The 19,370-nt window shown below is 40.1% G+C and overlaps 1 pseudogene; it reads right to left on the bottom strand.

Moving 5' to 3' along the window:
- Window positions 1–16,481: 16,481 nt before the first annotated feature.
- Window positions 16,482–17,959, bottom strand: LOC131224277 (DExH-box ATP-dependent RNA helicase DExH12-like; annotated as a pseudogene).
- Window positions 17,960–19,370: the final 1,411 nt, after the last annotated feature.

Below are 19,370 nucleotides of genomic sequence, written 5' to 3'. Positions count from 1 at the left end.
TCAAACTATGATCTGAAAATGTTTGTATATAATCAGTGACCCTTCACCAGCCAAAACTCAAAACTATGATCTGAAAATGTTTGTATATAATCAGTGACCCTTCACCATGCTAATGTAATAGAATTTGACTGGGTCATGTACTGCTTTTTGATTGAATTATATACTTACTCAATCTAGTAACTTAAAAACAATATTAGATTTTGTAAAATTCATGCATCACAAGGTAAGATTATCTTTTGCTAAAGATAGAACAATACAAAGCATGTTAGAAAGTTGTTACTTATGTCACGTGAGCTAAACCCATCAAATCAATTAGGACGGTCCCTTTGTGTCCTGCCATGACAAGGATGAGATTTGATTCAGCTGATATGGTCATGCCTAGTATATTTTATAAGCATCACATGGTCCAATCAAAATTTACCTATGAGTCATTATTTCGGTGGTGGCAGAGTAAGGGTACAATCTGTGACCTGATCTGTTCAGGTTGAACAATGACCACCGTTCTTTAAACGGTGGTTAACTATCATGCGAGTCCATGACTGATTGTACGGTACGTGGGTTGCGCATATTTGCTTCTCCTTTCTGTTTTTCCTAATCAAGGATTCATCTAAGGCAACAAAAAATAAAAGAGAGTGATGCACAGCAAAACAACGGTCCAGATCACCCAAGCATGGCCCCCCTTAGTCCTGTTTAAAGAAAGTGCTTGCCTACACCCAAGCATTCAGTTTCATGACACGTGCATGGTAGGCCCCACAGGATTAATGGTTCCGATCAAAGGAGAACTTGCCAACACCTATAGCAAGTGGGCCAATCACTATAATTTAAGGTGGTAATGCATTTTAAAAAATTTCACTTTAGAATCATAGGATACGTTGTAATAAGAATGCATGCGTTTTTTCCATTTCGTGGTGACTCATCCCTCGTTTACATTCTACAAACGTACGTCAATGCATTATTATTCAATTCGTTCACTGGTGTGGTTAATCAGGAGATCCTAACCGTCCGTTTTAGACTGCAAGGCATTGTCTTTAACGGTCATTATATGATCATAAGTTGGATGGTTAGAACCCTCCAAGATTCTGATTTTGGGATGTGATCCATCGGAATCGTGATCGTCCATTTCTTGTTGTATCATCAATCAAGACTGTACATCTTGTGGTCCCCACTGTAGATGGTAAACATATAGATCCAATAAACCTAGCCATCCAAGCAGTGGCATTTAATACAAACGGTGGTAAAGATAAATGGGTGATGGTAGGCATTAAGTGCCCGAAAGTGAAGAAAACCGGAGGGTTGGACGAACTCATAGGTGTGGAATTTTGAAACACGTGTCATCCATGATGAGGCTTACTAGATGGGCACTCTAGATTGACACCTCACCCTACCACGTATACCACATTACAGGATTTCCTGAGCTGGAATGCTAGGTGGGGCCTCACCCTAACACGTATACTACATTACAGGATTTCCTGAGCTGGAATGCTAGGTGGGGCCATCGTGATGTTTGTGAGAAATCCACTCCGTTCGTCCATTTTTCTCTATTATTTTAGGACAAGTGACCCAAAATCAGGTGAACCCCAAAAAACCAACAAGGCCATATGAGAGGGAATAAATGGGGAAAAAGTTATCTAAGGTTGGCACTTTCTTGAGTTCCACTTTAATGCTTATATGTCATCCAAATCATTTATAAGGTCATTCTCATTGAGATTAAGTGAAAACACAAAAACTTTGATCTGATACAAAACTTCTGTAGCCATACAAATGTTTCGGCCTAGTCACCGAATCTCCGCTGTTTCCTATCGTATGTTGGCCTTGAGGTTTAAATTCACCTGATTTTTGTCCAATGGAGTAGATTCCTCACAAACATCATGATGGCCCACCTAAAATAATTGGATGATAAATAGACCTTAATGTGAGCCCTGTAAAGGTTTCAATGGTGAAAGTTATTATTCCAATTGTTCTGGTGTGGCCAATTTGAGCTTTACATTCGCTTCAATTTTAAACTCATGGTCAAACTAAGTTGGCAAATTGAATGAAAAGCATGGATAAAATACATACATCATGGTAGGCCTCAAGAGCGCTGCCACTTGAAAGTTGGGTGGTGGCAGGGTCACCACGTAGTCCGCGTTCATGTGTGAATCATAAAAAGCAGGTGGCAAAAAAAATAAAAAAACCAAAAAAGTAAAGAAAACATTTATGTATCAATCATTAAAAAGTATGGTTAAAAATTCTTTTTATAAAAAAAAAAAGTGAAAAATTAATTATATATTTGCATATATTAAACTAATATGGTTAAAATTGAAAATTTGTATTTAAATAATTGAAAGTTTTATAAATATAAATGATAATGTATATAAGAGGAAGAAGAGTATTATTTTAAATTAATCTATATCTATTAGAGAATTCCACATTTTACTTGGTTTTATCTATTGGTGGTGATCATTAATCTTTATCTTTTAAATTGTCCTAAACAATATGTTTGAATAGAACATGTTTTATTGAAAAACAAGAATAGGCCTTTAATTCGATTTGTGCTAAAAATAAGATTTCTTACTAATTTTTCAAAATACAAGATGTTTTAAATAGTTAATTAATTTTAAATATATATATATAGTTAAAAATTGAGTTTTGGTAACAATGAGATGGACCATAATTATACCTGCTTTGGATGGATATTGTTTTCAAGTACAAGACTATCTCATCATCCTATCCACCTGGAAGGTGGCACTCAAAGGTAGGAGGGAAATGAATATGGCTAATGGCCGCACAAAGTTAGGGGGAGAAATGAATATGGTTAATGGCCAAAAGCTCATGGAGGGGACAAAACATGAATAGTCCATGATGGAGCCCACCATATGAATTAAGCATACAATTTCATGCCACATATACTAAGAAGAGATGGTTTTACCAAAACCATGTTTGTAGGTGATGGGGTTTTCCTCTTCAGTTCAAAGGAGACATAGTGCAGCAGGTTAAAAATTGTAGTGTTTCACCGCACTGCTTGACCGGTCAAGGGTGGCGCTCAACCAGTCGAGTGGGGCTCGACTCAAAGTCCAGCGACCAATTAAATTAATTCCTCTGAGGTGCTCGACCAGTCGAAGGAGGTGCTTGACCGGTTGAGTGGGCTGCTCGACCGGTCGAGGACTCTGCTCGACCAGTCGAAGTTACATAGATTCATCTCCAGATCTTATGCAGATTGCAGAAATTTGAGGCGGTTTCGCAAGAGGTGCGAAAGGGAGTTGCTTAAACTATAAATAGGGGTCCCTAGAGCTATTCTAAGGTATTCAAGAGGATTTCCTAAAGCTTTGTAAGGGTATTGCTAAAAGGTTTAGGGCTATCAAAAGTGTGTGAGAGAGAGAGAAAGATAGAGAGGAAGCTTGTAGAATGGAGGTTATGCTCGTGGAGGTGATCTACTGTGCAATCAACATCTCAGCACTTCTACATCCTTGTGATTGGTGAGATTTCTCCATTTTTCTCTATTTTCTTATTGTTTCTGCACTCCTTCGTGAGTGAAGAAGGTTTGATCCAAGCGATGTGTGCTTGTGATCGGTTGTAATGTTCTACTTCATAGTGAATTGTTGATCTGGATGAGGTCCCGTGATTTTTACCTCTTTGAAGGTTTTTCACATAAAAATCTCTTGTGTCGTGTGGTTTATGCTTTGATTTATTTCATTGCTTTATTATCTCATAATTCTGGTGTATTTAGGAAGCTAGATTATAAGGTTTTGTGCAATGACCCCCAACAAAGTGGTATCAAAGCTAAGTTCATTTAACGGAGTAGGACCGGTTTTGAATTATGGAAGGCGGCTCATCAAGGATAATCAGCCTTAATGGTTCTAACTGGACCATATGGAAGGGTAAGATGGATGACTTGTTTTATTGCAATGACTTGTATGCTCCGATTTTAGGCATATCAGTAAAAACAAAAGATATGACAAATGATGATTGGAAGAAATTGGACTGGAAGGCGATAAGGTTTATTAGACAATGGTTGGATGATTTCGTGTTCCACCATGTGTCTATGGAGACCTCAGCCGCTAGCCTATGGTTGAAACTGCAAGGCTTGTATGGGAGGAAGACAGCCGGCAATAAAATTTTCTTAATAAGATGACTTGTGAATCTCAAATTCAAATATAGTGGTTCTGTGGCTGAGCACGTGAATGAGGTTAGCAATATTTTAAATCAACTCTCCACTATGAAAATAGTCCTGGATGATGAATTACAGGCTTTGTCATTGATTAGTTCATTGCCTGACAGTTCAGAGACATTGGTGGTGTCTCTAAGAAACTCCGCGTCAGATAGAAAGGTATTCAGAAAACAGGTAACTAGTTGTCTCTTCAATGAGGGGACAATGAGGAAGTCTTAGGGTTCTACTCAGTAAGAGGCTCTTGTGACACAAGAACGAGGGAGAGTAAAGAACAGAAAGGGCGGGAAGGCCCGAGATAAATCAAGAGGTAAGTTGAGTACTAGAAAGGATGTTGAATGCTAGAATTGTGGCAAGTATGACCACTGTAAGCATGAATGTCATAAGAATAAGAACGACAAGAAATGAAAAGGAAATGAGAAAGAAGATAAATCAAATTCCACTCGGTCGCTTCAGATGGCAACGTTATAGTTATTCTTTTAGCAGATCATGATATTTGTTTCACGGCTACGAATTAGGACACCAACTGGGTAATAAACTCAAGAGCCTCGTTTCATGCGATTTCACGTAAGGACTTTTTCACAAGCTACAAGTCAGGTAACTATGGGACTGTGAAGATGGAAAATTCTGGCATATCGAAGATCGTAGGGGTTAGTGATATTTATGTGAAGACCGATGTGGGCTGCACATTGGTTCTCAGGGATGTAAGGTATATCCCAGACCTTCGCCTCAACTTGATGTCGACGGGAAGGTTGGATGATGATGACTATGAAAGTCAATTTGTTGGTGGGCGCTGGAAGCTTATCAAAGATTCATTGATCGCAGTCAGAGAAAAAAAGTGGTGCACCCTTTACCAGGCAAGTGTCAATGTATGCAAGAGTGGGTTGAACGAAGCGAATGATTTAGCTATTAACATGTGGCACAAGCTTTTAGGCCACATAAGGGGAAAAGGGCTTTAGGTACTAGTGACGAAGTAGCTCCATCCAAACGTGACAAATATACCTCTCAAAACCTGTATTGATTGTCTATCAATGAAACAGCATAGAGTTTTATTTGTTAAATCTGCTTCTTATGTTAATAAAGTGCATGCATTATATTTGATTTATTTTGATGTTTGTGGTCCTATGAGAACAAAAACCTTAGCTGGGGCATTATATTTTGTCACTTTTATAGATGATGCATCTGGGAAAGTTTGGGTTTATGCTTTGAAATCCAAGGACGAGGTCTTTGGTGTGTTTAAATTGTTTCATGCTATGGTCGAGAGAAAGACAAGTAGATCATTGAAGTGCATCCGCACTGACAATGGTAGTGAATACATCGGTGACTTTCATGAGTATTATAAGTCACTAGGTATACAGTATGAATAAATGGTTCCCAAGACACCCCAACATAATGGTGTGGTTGAGCGAATGAATCGCAACATTGTAGAGAGAATTAGATGCATGTTATCTCATGCGAAGTTACTTAAGACGTTCTAGGGAGAAGCAATGCACACGGCGGTGTGTTTGATAAACGGGTCTCCATCATCCCCGTTGAATGGAGAAGTACCTGAGAAGGTGTGGACTGGACAAGATCCATCATATAGTCATCTCAGGGTGTTTGGATGCAGGGCATCCGTTCACGTACTAAAGGTCAAGAGGTCCAAGCTTGATACGAAGATCAGGCAATGTGTGTTCTTGGGGTATGGTGATGAAAATTTTGGCTACAGATTGTGGGATCCGACTAAGAAGAAGCTTGTCAGGAACAGAGATGTGGTTTTCTTTGAAGACCAATATATTGAAGACCTTTGTAAGTCAGAAAAGACGCAACCTAGTTCATGAGAGCTAGAGGATATGAATCTGGTTATTCCTCCCGTGGTGCCTGATGACAGGGGAATACAGTAAAGGGCAAATGACGAGGGAGTTCCTACAGAAAATGGACTGGGAGAGCAGCCCCCACTTGATCTACCTGTTGAGCTACAGGTGAGGAATTCATCTAGGGACAGATAGCTGTCCAAGAGGTACTTGCTGCATGAGTACATTATGCTCACTGATGGGGGAGAGCCAGAAAATTATTCTAAGGCCCTAACCGACGAGCATAAGGGGGAGTAGTTGAAAGCTATGTAAGAGGAGATGAGATCCTTGCATAAGAACCACACCTATGATATGGTGAAATGGATACTGCGGTATCTAAGAGACTCATCGAGGTTGAGCCTATGCTATGGTGATAGAAAACCTATGTTATAGGGTTATACAAATGTAGATATGGCAGGTGACATAGACACTAGGAAGTCTATATCGGGGTTCATGTTCACGTTTATAGGGGAAGCGATTTTTTGACAGAGTAAGCTACAGAAGGTCGTAGTATTGTCGACAACAAAGGCTGAGTACATTATGGTCACAGAGGCATGTAAAAAGATACTTTAGATGAAGATGTTCATACAAGAACTTAGCCTAAAGCAGGAACAACACGTGGACTATTGCGATAGTCAAAGTGCTATACACTTGAGCAAAAATCCAAGTCAGTACTTCAAGTCGAAGCACATAAAGATTCGGTATCACTAGATCAGGGATACTTTGAAACAGAAGGTGTTACAGTTTGAGAAGGTACACACGGACGATAATGGGTCGGACATGATGATCAAGGCTTTGCTCAAGGGCAAGTTGAGGTTTGTAGAAACCAGGCTGGCTTGAAGAATGCGAATTCCTCTTGAGTCGCAAAGGGAGAGATTTGATGGGGTTTTCCTCCTCAGTTTAGATGAGAGATAGTGCAGGAGGTTAAAAATCAGAATATTTCACTGCACTGCTCGACTGGTCGGGTGGGCTATTCAACCGGTTGAGGGTGGCGCTCGACCAGTCAAGTGGGGCTCGACTCAAAGTCCAGCGACCAATTAAATTAATTCCTCTGAGGTACTCGACCAATCGAGGGAGGTGCTCGACCGATCGAGTGGGCCGCTCAACCGGTAGAGGACTCTGCTCGACCAGTCGAGGTTACGCAGATTCATCTCCGGATCTTGTGCGGACTGTGAAAATTTGAGGCGGTTTCGCAAGAGGCGCGAAAGGGAGTTGCCTAAACTATAAATAGGGATCCCTAGGGCTATTCTAGGGTATTCAAGAAGGTTTCCTAAAGCTTTGCAAGGGTTTGCTAAAGGGTTTAGGGTTATCAAAGGTGTGTGAGAGAAAGAGAGAGAAAGAGAGCGAGGAAGCTTGTGGAAGAGAGGTTATGCTCATGGAGGTGATATATTGTGCAATCAACATTTCAGTACTTCTACATCCTGGTGATCGGTGAGATCTCTTCGTTTTTCTCTATTTTCTTATTGTTTATCCACTTCTGCATGAGTGAAGAAGGTTTGATCCAAGCGATGTGTGCTTGTAATCGGTTGTAATATTCTACTTCCTAGTGGATTGTTGATCTGGACGAGGTCCCGTGGTTTTTACCTCTTTGAGGATTTTTCAAGTAAAAATATCTTGTGTCGTGTGGTTTATGCTTTGATTTATTTCATTGTTTTATTATCCCATAATTCTGGTGTATTTGGGAGGCTAGATCCCAAGGTTTTGTGCAACGACCCCCAACAGTAGGCTACTAACACTTTTGGCTCGAATTCAATTGTGTGATATCTATGTGTTGTGCTAGGTGTGTTAGAGTTGGATGCAGTTTTGATCTTTCTCTTATTTATTAAATTTCTAAATAGCTATTGGAGAGAAATCTATGTGGCCATGTTTCATGTTTATGACATGGAATAATCGTCTAGGCGATAAACTGTCATAGCTTATTGCATTCCACCATATATATAGAACGTTCGTTGTCAAAATTTACTTTCTACACATGCAATCACACCCCCACACACTCACACCACAGTGGTTTTTCACCACAATGGGTGTTGCTGATGTTTCAAATTTTTCAGCAACAGGGTCCGTAGATGCCATTGACAAATCATTCAATGCCATCGAGAGCTTTTTAATGCCATCGAAAGTTGCTAGATGCCATCGGAAACATCTGAAAATCTCATGATTTGTTGCCGGACACTTTTTGTGTCCTTTTGATGCCATCGAAAGGGGTTTCATGCCATTGACGAGTTGTCATTGACATCGAAGTCCCATCGAAGTGCCACCGATAAAATTTGAAAAATTACATGTTTAGTCACTAGAATGTTTTGATGTTTAATTCGATGACATCGAATAGGTTCAAAGGCTGTTCGATGCCATTGAAGGTGTTATCGTACGATCACGCAGAGTTACGCAGAATTGCATAAGTGCGGGATTTGTTTCCTGTTTCGATTGTGATTCACCTAAAGACTATATATATGGTTGTAATCGAGAATATGGTGAATTAAAGAGCTTTCTAATTCATTCCTAGGGTTTCAAGCGTGTAGCTTGGGTGATTCAAGGCTTATTTAAATCAGGTAATCTCTATCTCTTGTAATTTTCTGATTTCATAGTGCATATTTGTTGCTTTGTACTGTAGTTTTTTCTCGTAAGGGTTTTTCCGCATTAAATTCATAATCTTTGTGATTAGGCTTGATTGTACTATTGGAATATTTTGCTTGATTCATCTATGTGTGCTTATACAGTCCCCCAACAATAGGTATTCGAACCCATATCTTCGTGTTGAAACCCATGACATCATATTGCCAGTTAACCACTTATTATGCATGTGCGTCTTCTTGATGCTACATGGATACGAGCCTCTCATATATGCCACATGCAGACATTTGTTCTCTCTTCTTTCTCTTAGACATGCAATGTACTTTGCTAAAGTTGGCCAACTTGGCACAGGCCTTACTTCACTCTTATGGCATCTTTTTGCCAATAATTTCAACTATAAGAATTTTATTTGTACGATATTATAATGCATCGATCAAATTTGTCATTAGATTCACCTTACTTGCTATCGACTGTTGAATAATCAACTCTATCATGCATCTCGGTCATGTAACACATGATAGTAGTCAATTGAACTTTTTTTTTTAGGATATTAATGACGTCTGATATTCTAATCAAATTCAGTTATTAGTGCAACCAAGAAATTCTCACATTTGTATCATTGTCATGCAACATCATCTATGTCATTTGATCTGACGCGATTGAATCAAGCGTAAACATAATTGAGTGGTTATTATTATGCTATCCAAGAGGTTATTGTGTTTCTCAAATGACCACTGGTCTGGATTTCAGAGTAATGGGCCCATATTCTGGACTAAGGTTGGAGTGTACTAACTCCAAATAGGTATTGTATAGTCCTTTTCTTTTTTCTTTCTTTTTCACTTTCTTTTTATTGTTTCAGCATCTTACTATCCCTAGACGAATTCCCTCACGGGGTCGATACAATGCACCTAACTCAAATTAGTATTCATTGGTATTTAGATCACATGGAATTCGGACCAGATTCAAGTGATCAGTGCAAATAGGGAGGTGGGCTCCACCATAAATAGGCCATTGACCAATAAAAACAGTAATCATAATGTTGATGCTGCAATCCAGTTGTCCATGCTAGCCCGTCGTGTATCTACAAAATGGAGTGACATTGGGGCCACCATTGTAGCAAGGGTCGCTTCGATGCCTAAGTCAGGGTAGGCACATAAACAATGGGCATATAGAGTTGGGTTAGAATAATTATGTGTACCTTTCTCTTTAATAAGGGTCTCTATTTATAACCCCTTGAGACCACTTACGTATGTGGCAATTAATCTACTTAGATGCGTATCATAGAATGAATATGTTCCCGTATATATCATGCTTTTCTCGGCATCATCCTCGACTGAGATTCGGAAGGTAATCACACCCATCTACGGAGAGGATTCTCCCCTCTATTTTGAGGTAGCGGTGGGTACCTAGGATTGTACATCGAGCCGAGTCAAGTCGAGGTGGGCCAAGCTTGGCTTGACTCTTCCGTGCTCTCCTTGAGCTCGAGCTCGGCTTCGAGCTTACCATTGGAGCTTGACTTGTTTGCTAAACCTTTTGAGTTGAGCTCGAGTCGAGCTAGTGGATCGAGTCGAGGTGAGTTTACCTCGAGTCGAGTCGATCCTGATCCCAACCCAACCCAACCCAACCCAACCCAACATACACCCGACTCAACCTAGTAACCCGACCCAACCCACACCTGATTCAACCCAGCCGCCCAACTCAACTCCCAAATCATATATATATATATATATATATATATATATATATATATATATATATATATATATATATATATATTTATTTATTAGTTAAAGCCATATAGGTACCTTGTTGTTGGTGCTAAGAGAGAAAGACCTCGAGCGAGTGGCCGAGTGCATGCCGTTTGGTTGAGACGAGTCGAGCAGATGCTGAGTCGAGCTTAGGCAAGTGGCTGAGTGGAGAGAGAGAGAGAGAGAGAGAGAGAGAGAGAGAGAGAGAGAGAGGAGCTCGTGATGAGTTGGGTTAAGGAAGGCAAAGGCTAAGAAATGGATGGACGAGTAGAGTAGTGTTTGAGTTTTAAATTTTTTTTTTTAAAATATAATATATTCGAGTCGAGCCAAGCTCGAGCTCGAGCTTCGAGTTGAGTCGAGTTGAGTCAAGATTCACTATGATCGAACTTGGCTTGTTTTCGAAATGAGTTGGGTCATATGAAGCTTGTCTCGCCTCGAATCTTCGTTCAAGCCGAATCAAGTTGAGCTAGATGGAGTCAAGCTGAGTGAGCTTTTCGAGCTAGCTTGGCTCGTGTACATTCCTATCGATACCCGAGGTCGAGGTCAATGGTTGAGGTCGACCTCTGAGGTCAGGGTCTTCGGTAGAAGCTAGTCCTCAAGGCTGACGGTCGAGGTCATCCCTTGGGTCGGCATACTAAAGCCAACCTCCAAGGTCGTTGGTCAAGACTGTGAAGCCTTAGTTTGACGGTTGAGATCAGTATTCATGGCCGCTATTTGGGCTGGTCGTGGAAGTCATTGTCGGCTCCTGAGGCCAAGTTGATATCTGACCTTTCATGTTGGGGTGTTTCCCCTGATCTTTCCATTTTATTCCAGGTGTTTGGTCAGCCCAATTTTACCTATAACACATAAAATTCTAATTTTTGAAGTAGGGGCAATTGCCAAGAGTAAAGAATGAATGGACAGGACCATGTCATCCAATGATTAGAGTTAGGGCTGTCAACGGGCCGAACCAAGGGTAGGTCTCGGCCCGGTTTTGATTTGTTTCAGGCTGGGGCCAGGCCAAATTTTATTCAAAATTCTGATTTTTCAGGCCTGAGCCCAGCCAATTGAGACCCCTAATTAGACCAAAGGAGCTTTGAATTCATTTCGCAATGAATGGGTTTAGTTTTTTTTTTCTTTTTGGATACTTTTTTAGTATAGACCCAACTTACTACTTATGTTTTTTCATTCGACTAAAAGAAACCTTAATTATCAAATTATACTATTATTTGTACAGACGAATCTAGAAAGATGAAAATACCCCTGCCTTTTTTAGCTGCTTTACCTTTACAGGCAGAAGTATTTTCGTAAAATAACCAATCTCCATACCCTAAAAATTTAAATCGGTGAGAAACTCTTCGAGCGGCAAATTATTATTATTTTTTTAAAGCACAGTACGGACTCATCCACAGTGCTATTTTTTTTTTCTTCGGCTGAATAACAAGTGGGTGCACGGGTCTGGGCATCAACGCTCCTGAGTTTCCAGCTGGTAGGTCTATTAGTGGTCCATGGTACGGAAATCAGACCCACGGTCGGTTGATGTCTTTTGATTTCAAAGCAGCCCATTGATTGTTTTTTTAAAGGTTATTTGCAGAAGGGTCAATAAATGTATGGTCCAAAATCACCAACCATGACTGATTCAATTTGTCAACGAGTAGAGAATCACAGTCAGAGTCCAAAAATGGTAATTTCCTAGTTGTGGCCTATCCATGGTGGGGTCGACCGCTTGAACGGTCCTGATCCGCATTCACATGCAAAACAAGCCAGAGGAGTACAATTTACAGGTGCTCCTTTCGCGTACCTTACTTTTCGCGTTCTGAATTGTGGAACTCATTTCATGCGAATTTGAGATTGACCGAGGACAAGGCCTCGAGTGGGCGAGTCACAGTCTCACAGAAATAACATCTGTTGTGAACTAATTGCCAGTGTCCCGCGAGCAAACTTATTTTTGTGCAAGATCTAGACCATTCATCAGGTGGGTCCCACCATAAGCCTAGAAAAATCAGGTTCGTTCACTCATGATTACACGAGAAAATGTTAGAAATTTGACCAACATATTCATACCATTTAAAATACAGTGATGAAAAATCAGCAATGTCCAATTAATGATTTCTGTACTACATGTTTGCATGGTTAGGATTGTCCAATCAATATGATTATTGGCATATGATCCATTCCTAGAGCCTATAACAAATTAACGGTTTGGATCATCATATGCATATGCCATATGTGATTTATAAGTCTGGAGGGCGAGTAGATCTCATCCGTCCGTGGACATTCTAAGTTTTATGATCCATCCCGACTCTTAATTCTTTGTGTACGGTACGAACATATACTATATAGTTGGAGCACAAGTGGGTCCACCACAGATCACGTAAACAATCGAATAGGAGGGGTCCTCCATGAATTTCCCATGGCCCGAATCTCGCTGTAATTATGGCCATCCGATAAATCACTTTATTCTGTCCGTCCATTTGATGCCCTCTTTTGCATGGATGTGACTGTCTAATCATTGTTACGTTTGGATCACGTCTAGCCTTCGATGGGCCCACCTATGTAATCACAGGTGGACCACATGGCACTTCCATATATCCCTCTTTACATATTTTCCTTGCCAGCCGAGTACAAGATAGATTGTAATATATATATATATATATATATATATATATATATATATATATATATATATATATATATATATATATATATAGTCATGCTCACTTGCACACCAACACACCTGCGTACCTTTGTACACGTGTCATAGGCATCTAATCCTAACGGTCCATGTGATGCAGAATCCCATAAAACCTTGATGGACATTTCCACGTTGATCTAAAATTTTGATGGACCATATTAAAGAGAAATTCAAATCAAGGGAAGAAACTATTTTAATTTTTTGTGACCCACCAAAGTTTTGGATTAAAAGTAAAAATTAGAGCCGAGGTGTTTCATGAGGTGCTGCTTCACCTGGACCGTTCAAACTTTGGAGTCACATCACATATGATGAGTTCTCAAAAAGTTTAAATAACTTCCATGTGAACTAAGCGCGGCCATATATATATATATATATATATGTATGTGTGTGGGGGGTGGAGGAAGGGTACTATGAGGTCAAGCCGTGTGGGCCCCACTGTGATGTATGTCGACAATCAACACCGTGCATTTGATGGGTCCCCTCTAAATTATGGGATATCCCAAAAATCAGCCGTATACGGAACTCAGGTGGGCCATACCATCTAAAATCATGTGAAGATATGCCAAAAATATATAAAAGCACTTGGTGGGGCCCACCTGAGTTTTGAATGCTGCTGAAACTTGGTCTGAACCCTCATCCAAGTGGGACACACATAATGGATGGGCTGGATTTGCAAACCACATCTCGGTGGGCCCAAAAAATGATTATGAATGTTTTAATGGTGCACGGCCCCTCTCCACTTCTGTATGTGGTGTGGCCCCTACAAGTCACGGATTGACTTGATTTTTGAGACCTAGGCCCACGATGGAATGGTCCATCTAACTGATGGGGCAGATGTTCGAAACGCATTACGGTGGGGCCCACACAACTCGACCTCATGGGTCGGTCTTGTGAGGTCAAGCGCATAGTACCTTTTCCCTATATATATATATATTAAGGGCTATGGATGACGTCATAGGACCAATTTTTACATTGATCCAGAACTTGGTGGGCCCACCAAAGTTTTAGAAAAGGGTGAAAATTGATCCCCTAGGATTTCATGGGTGTTGCATCATATAGATAGTTTGGATTAGATGCCCATGACACATGTGCAAAAGTGAGCATGTGCATGGGTGAGCATGTTTCTCTCTCTATTTATATGCATATGTATGAAAATGGTTATACGCAGTCGAGCTCATGGGAATTTCTCATAAGGTTGAGCTTTGTGTAGGCCCCACTGTGATGCATGTCAAAGATTAACACCATCAGTCAGATACAACATTCCATGGTGGGCCTTGTGCTTATAAATCCTGTCAATCCATGACTTGTGTGGGCCACACTATATACATAAGTTGAGAGGGGTTATTCTCCTATTAAAACATTCATAATCATTTGTTAGGCCCACCGAGGTGTGCTTCCCGAATCCAGCCCATCCATTATGTGTGTCCCACTTAGAAGAGGGGTCAGACCAAGTTTCAGATGTATCTAAATTTTAGGTGGGCTCCACCAAGTGCTTTTATATGTTTTATATATTTTAAGCATGTCTTCACATTATTTTAGAAGGTATAGCCCGCCACGTACAAAAGTTGAGAGGGGTTATCCATCCATTAAAACATTCATAATCATTTGTTGAGCCCACCAATATGTAGTTCACAAATCCAGTCCATCCATGTGTGTCTCACTTGGAAGAGGGGTCAGACCAAGTTTAAGATGCATCCAAATTTTAGGTGAGCCTCACCAAGTGTTTTTATATATTTTAGGCATGTCTTCACATTATTTTAGATAGTATAGCCCACCTGAGTCCTCTTATATGGCTGATTTTTGGTATATCCCACCATTTAAAGGTGACCCATAAAATGCATGCAATTGATGTTCGATACGCATCACGGTGGGGCCCACACAACTTGACCTCATGTAAAGTTCCCATGATCTTGATCGCATAGAACCATTTCCATATATATATATATATAAGGCCATTATTCTTGTATAAATTCAGCGGGATATGTTTAAAAATATACAATAAATATACAAAATCAATCTCTCTATTTTTTTATTAACACCAGCACCACATATAACTTATATTGATCCATTAACCATTTTAAATGAGGCCATTTTGTCCGTAATGTATACTACTTAATGAATGACTTAGATCAATCACACCGCCACCGATTGGGAGGACCTACGCTCCATCATAACCCTTTGGACGATCAACCACTACGCCAAAATCGCTGATTTACGACGGACCAAATCCGTCGTAAAACCAAATAAACGACGGACTTCGTCCGTCGCTTAGTCCGTCGCTGTTTACTGGGTCGTTTTTTATTTTCGACGGATAAAATCCGTCGTTTAATCTGCGACGAATAAGGTCCGTCGCATCATCACGACGGATATAATCCGTCGTAAAAAATAAAAAATCCGTCGGTAAAATTCAAAAAATAAGTGGTCACGTAAAACATTAGCGACGGATAAGGTCCGTCGCTAATATGACTAAGCGACGGACCTCATGTACGTCGTCGGTTCTCAACGGTCAAAAATTAGCGACGGATAAGATCCGTCGCTAATATGAGTAAGCGACGGACCTTGAATTCGTCGTGACCTTTCAATGTTCAGAAATTAGCGACGGATTTGGCCCGTCGCTAAAATATCTGTGAATAGCGAAAAATATTGATAAATTATTATTATTATTATTTTAATTTTGCACCTGATAGTCATTCAAAATATAATTCACACTATTATTTGATAAGAATCCTATTCACAAAATTGGTAACAACTCAATTCAATAAAAGAGGAAATGACCCAAGTGGCCCACTCCAACAAAAATTGACTTTTAACCCTCTTAACTAACACTTGCCCCCCTAAACTAGGACCCATACAAAAGAAATTACCCGGAACTTCATCGGTTGGCTATGCCTTGCCTTGAATTGGCTACTTGGTATCTTCTCTTGTTCAACCTTCTTTTGAGCCCTTCCTACATATATTACAAACAACCAGATTGAATCCAAGAAAAGACTACTTTAGTCAACCCTTCATATATTACAAATAACCAGCTCAAATCCATGAAAAGTGAATAGTTTAATCAACTGAAACCATTTAACAAAATAAAAGATTAGAATTCATCCTAGCCATTAGAGGTTCAGGTAAGAGCATTTCTTAACTTCATAGCATTCACTGGGAGAGCACAATACAGTTTTTTTTTTTTTCACAATGAAAAATTATTCTCATCCAGAGGGAAAGAGTGAAAACAGTTATGTTCTAAAGCATCCAAAGCAAACAGTAGCAACAGATAACTTTGGTCTATGGCTACTAAACGCTAGAGTTAACGTTGTTCCTTGTGTTAAGTTACAATCATTGAGGAAAACAAAAGGCAACATCAGAAAGTGTTTACCTGATGCAAGGGAACAAAACCGCATATGGAAAGAGATAATACCAGATCATAAGTGCAAAATCAGCAGATAAACAGAGGCCCACTTTGTACATCAAGCATGCCCTCATCAACCAGGATCAAAAGCCAGCCATGGCAATTGACACACTCTCCCATCTCAATCACCTTCTGCTGCGTCTCTGACATCAATTGTAAAACTGTATTCCTGGTCACATCCTAGACACGAATCACACATAAAATACAGCATATACGACTTACTTTCCAACTTCTGCAGGAGCAGTGAAGTCAAGCTTGACTTATGCCCTCCGTTGCAGCAACACCCTCTTTATCGCCAGCAGCTGCTGGCTTTTGCTGTCACCAACCACAAGCCACCACCCCTCTTCTTGGCTTTCGGGTATCTGGGTGCATCAACTAGTCCAACCTCTGAGCGCCCCTCACGCCCCTCAAAGTCTCACTCAAGGGTGACTTGCAAGGTAACATTTTCCCCAGGCCTCACATCATCACTATCCAGCACCTCGTACACCATATCAATGTTAGGAAAGCGGTTGCAAAAGTGGATGATGTCCTGCAGCTGTGACTCTGATATCTAGACCAGCTCATGCCTTTCATCATTCTCCATCTCCATCAAATCAAAGACTGTTCCAGTACTCTTCCCTGGACTTTCTTCACACCTCTTCGCCAGCTCCCTTGTGAAGTATGGAAGTTGCAGAAGAATGGAGTCACGCTCCCACATGCCTTGAGTCACCATCTGACTCACTTCCATCGCGAGAAGAGCTAGATTGAGCCACCCATTGCTGGAAATAACATCAACCATAGCCTGAAGCAACCTGTTAGCAGAGAGGAGAACCTCTCTTTGATCGACTGCTAGATTTCCTACCACTGTATGTCTCGAGAAGTGGGCTTGTAACAACACATTTGCCTTCTCATGCGGATCCATGCACTTGTGGTTTTCAACAGAAAACCTCTGGTGGTTGATCAATTTTCTTTTCAGCTCTTCCTCACCTGGTCGAATTGGAAGCTGAGCATATTCAAAAGTTGAAACCAAAATTTCCAGAAGACCCTTCATCTTTGTTTTTGAAGTCAGTGATGAACTGAAGCGCTCGATGGTAGTGTTAACTGATGTAATAGTATGATGCAATCATGCCAAGGTTCAGAGGAGAGATACATTTCTTCTATGGCCACGCATTTACTTGCTTCCAAATCACTTATTGTGTTCTCAACGAGCTCGGAAAGGTGATCCAAAAGATGCCTATGGCTGATGCCCTGGAGATTGTAGTAGTTTGGGTTTTGGGTAAGCCTCTGGTACATGAATGTCCATGTCAAGTAGTCTACAGCATCTTGCTTGTTCTCAATAGTTCCAACAACAACTTCAGCATTCAAATTGTCATGCAGGAACTGTTGTAGATGACTTTCCACAGGCAGTGCCTCATAGACAAACTACTTGTAGTACTCTTTACAGGAAGCATGACACAGGATGACACATTTCCTAGCATTGTCCAACAGAGGTCTGCTTGCATGACCCATCATCTGCAAAAGATCAGTAATTGGATAATCAGTGTGAGCACAATATAGTTTGAAAAGATCTTTAGATGTTGGAATCAATACACAACAGAGCAAAGCAATCTGCATTTACTGCACTAGTGTCTAACAAAATGACCAAATGAAAGTGTAGGAACCGCGAAATTCCTATTTCCCAACAAGATACACCTTCATAATGAGAAGATAGCAACTTGTCAGTGCTTGTAACTGCTTTCATTTATGAAACTGCATCTCTATTACCATTTGGTCCATGAAACCATACCCAAAAAAATATCTTTGATTCCCCCATCCATCCATTCAACCATCATACAGTTATATTCATAAATACATACACATAAATGTATCATACGATTATATACATATGCAGGGATGGACTTGTTTCAGACCATTCATCCAATGCACTCTACCATTATTTGGCCACAAACCAAAAAAAAAAAAAAAACTTTAGAGTGAGAATGGATCTAGTGATTGCCTTTTCTGGACAATCCTACCCATTCCCGACCGTCTTATCAATGAACTTTTCATTCAAGATGAGCCATTGCTAGCCTGTCTTTAGTGTCCATTTATACAAAACTGGTTAAACAGGATTGTCCAACCACTGATCTTCTTTTTTTAGAGGTCTATTCCCAATTGGACCTGCTGAACATATGGTTAGGATATCATCTGCATATATGATGCATATGGTTAAGAAATAAAACTTTAGAGTGAGAATGGATCTGATTGAATAAAATATCAGAACAATAGAAAACAGATACATTGGAATGAAATAAACCAAGGATGAATGAGATATCGGATCAATGTGATTTTTATGTGGTGGTCCATGAAATGTGTCCTAGACTTAACAGAGTTCAGATTGATCAATTGGACTGTAATTAGGAGAACTCTAACTTATAGTGCTCTGAGAGTAATGGAGCATTTCTCCTATATATAAGCATACACATGTTTACATGCATGCATCATGCGCATGCGCGCACATGGGTTTTGCTAACGTCCACACATTTATGGGGATGTTAGCAATGTCCCCAATCCTTTTGAATGACATGTAAGACATCCAATCATCAATCGGGACAGTTTATTCAGTAGTACTACTAGGAACAAGCCATGGTGCAAGAATCACGTCGATCTGATGATCCCAAGCTTTTGAATGGGGCCAATTTGTTACAACTATTTGTTGTTTAAGGGCCATAGCTCACATGGTTAGAATCATTGAACCAAAGCGCTACTTTGGAATCATAAACAGTACAAAGTGAGATCTATATAATAGATGTTTCAAGTGATGACTGGACCTATTTCGTTTTACAAAATATTGACGGTCCATTTTCCGCACTATTGATCAGATGTTTACGATCATCTTGGTGTGACCTTTGAACTATGGCTTGCCCCAAGTTTTGTGAATGAAAAGACGGTTCAAATCAATGATAGGCATCCCACATAGGATTAAGAAGGTTTATGATTCCAAAACTTCTTAATCCTATGCCTTCAATTTTTTGGTACAGTCTTG

The sequence above is a fragment of the Magnolia sinica genome, chromosome 1, assembly GCF_029962835.1.
Source record: "Magnolia sinica isolate HGM2019 chromosome 1, MsV1, whole genome shotgun sequence".
NCBI classification, from domain to species: Eukaryota; Viridiplantae; Streptophyta; class Magnoliopsida; order Magnoliales; family Magnoliaceae; genus Magnolia; species Magnolia sinica.
Note: the sequence above shows the minus strand (reverse complement) of the source record. Positions and strands in the feature narration are given on the sequence as shown.